Below are 3044 nucleotides of genomic sequence, written 5' to 3' on the forward strand. Positions count from 1 at the left end.
ATTAATTAATACGTGTCGTGACCCGTATACGTCTCAGACTCGATCACAACTCAAAGTATATATATTATTATAGAATCAACCTCAACCCTGTATAGAGAACTCGATCATTACTGCATATAGAGTGTCCATGGTGATTCCAAATAATATATATAGATGCGTCGATATGATATGTCAAAACCTTGTATACGTGTCCCGATATTTAAAGTGCGTAAAAAAAATATACAGAAATTAAATGACGATAAATAAAATGCGTAAAGTAAATAACAGAAATTAAATGACGATAAATAAAATTGCGAGAATGTAAATTGCGATAATTAAATTGCGATAAATAAAGTGTAATCAGTTAGCTGGGAACAATTAGCTAGGATCAGTTAGCGTGGATTCTTAACAAAATTTCTCATAGTTAATTTGTTTGTTTCTAACAAATTTTATTTTGTCAAATGTTTCCTTCATTAAGCCACTTGATTTTTGATAAATCAAAATCCAAATATGAAATTGGATGAATATGATTATTCTGCGGTGAATGGATACGTATATCTGTAGATGTAAACAGGATAGTAAATGACTGTTGAATCAGATTTGAAAGAATGTACAGTGTAACTTATTAATGTGAAATCTAAATATTCCTCAGGTATTACCTACCCGTTAAAATATTTTCACCATTAACAATTTGTACAAAAGAATTATTAATTACATTCTTTATGAAAACATATATACATATATATTTTCTTCAGATGTAATCATGGATTTAATGAGTCAATAAGATATTAAACTCATTTGATTTATCGTTAATACTAGATTACATAATCTCTAAAACTTTAGAAATTAGGTAATCGCCATGTCGAGCGAAGATAATCGATGTAGAACGATATGTAGAATGATGATTATACTCGAGGTACAGAATGAGATGTCGAAGCTGGTGACGCGGATGTTGTTGTTGGTGGTACTAGTGCTGTTGGTCCTGAGGGATCCATCTCGTATGAGCAGATGAAAGATTTTCGATAAGAAATAGATTACAGGATGTAGATTAGTACCCTGCAATACATAATTTACATATGCATATATAATACTAAAATCCCATAAGTTACGGAAGAATCTACGGAAGCTGTCAGGCAAAGGTAACAATAACAGATACGCTAAGATATGAATTTATCTATACACTGTCTATGCAATAGAGGCAGTAAGACGTGTCTAGACTTTATGGATGATAAGCAAATAATTTTCAACACTAAATGATAAGCAAATCTTTTGACACACAGACACGGTCAAAGTCCAGACTCACTAATGCATCCTAACGACTATCAGTTAGACACACTAATGCAAGACCTGGTTCGCTAAGACCATCGCTCTGATACCACCTGTGACAACCCGTCCTTATCCACCTGGACGAAGTCATCAACATTTGGTCCCATTGCAATGATCGACTCTAACTAATGTCCTTAAAATGAGCAAATGCACAGCGAAAGACTTAATTCGTACCTGAGAATAAACATGCTTTAAAGTGTCAACCAAAAGGTTGGTGAGTTCATAGGTTTATCATAACAATCTTTTTAATATATTAATAGACCACAAGATTTCATAATCATAAACATAATACACTCGCAAGTGTATGTAAAGCATTCTAAGTGGTTGAGCACTTGGTAACCATACTTAACTATTAATCAACGTCGCATATTCCCTTTATTATGAAATCTCACTACACTGTACCAAGTGTAGCCTACAAAACGAAGTACTGTGCAACTGTTGAATACTAGTCGTCCAGTTCGGTTGGGGTTGTCAGGCCCGATAGATCTATCAACAGGATTCACGTTTACAATACCACATGTAAATAGTAGTTACCAAGCTACAGGGAAGTATGCCAGTGGTACAACTCAATGTAGAATATATTTTTAAGTACTTGTGTCTATTTCGTAAACATTTATAAAAGCAACGCATGTATTCTCAGCCCAAAAATATATATTGCAAAAGCAATTAAAAAGGGAGCAAATGAAACTCACCTAATGTATTTTGTAGTAAAAATACATATGACGGAATTGAACAAAAGTAGGGTTGGCCTCAGATTCACGAACCTATATCAGTAATATATATATTAACAAACATAATAGTAATCAAACAAATTTATATATATGTAAATTTATTAGTTATATCATTTTTATATTAATAACCTACATGTTTCATATATTCATTTTATATTAATAAAAATATTAATTTTGTTATGTTATATGTATTAAATATATTTTTGTATATATTTATATATCGTTTGTTTTGTTAAAATCATAATAATACTAAAATGATATTAGTAATGATAAAAATAATAATAATGATATTAGAGTTAAAAAAAATGATACTCTTAATATAAATGATAAAAATGATAACTTTAATAAAAATGATCCTTTTAATAAAAACGTTAATTTTAATAATAATTAATACTAATAATAATAACTATAAAAATAATAATTTTACTAATACCAATAATGATACTAATAATAATAATAATAATAACAATAATAATAATAATAATAATAATAATAATAATAATAATAATAATAATAATAATAATAATAATAATAATAATAATAAGTAAACTACCTCAAAAGGAGTAGCCCTAAAAAAATGCCCAAGTCCGAGTTTGAACCTGTGACGTCCCGATAACACTTTGAGCCATTCAACTATTTCCTTTTTTTCCAATTAATATCCCATTTTAATTGTAGTTACCCCGTAATATTTATGTTGTTTTTCATCGTACCATCATCATTTACATGTAACATCATTATGATCATAATCATAATCGTCTTCTCTCATCATCGTATGACATCATGCTCATTATCATTACTATCACCTTCATTCGTTACCTCTATTTATCATCATTATGAAATCATCAACGTCACCATCTTCTTTGTTCATCATCTCCGAACCCTCATTTAAAACATCATCATCGATCATTCTTTTGGTTAAATAAAAAGATGAGGTCCAAAATGATATGAGTCTAATTAAAATTATGGTTGGCCCAAATTATAATAAGTAAGTTTACAACTCCATAATAC

The sequence above is a fragment of the Rutidosis leptorrhynchoides genome, chromosome 2 (genome assembly GCF_046630445.1).
Source record: "Rutidosis leptorrhynchoides isolate AG116_Rl617_1_P2 chromosome 2, CSIRO_AGI_Rlap_v1, whole genome shotgun sequence".
Lineage (NCBI taxonomy): Eukaryota > Viridiplantae > Streptophyta > Magnoliopsida > Asterales > Asteraceae > Rutidosis > Rutidosis leptorrhynchoides.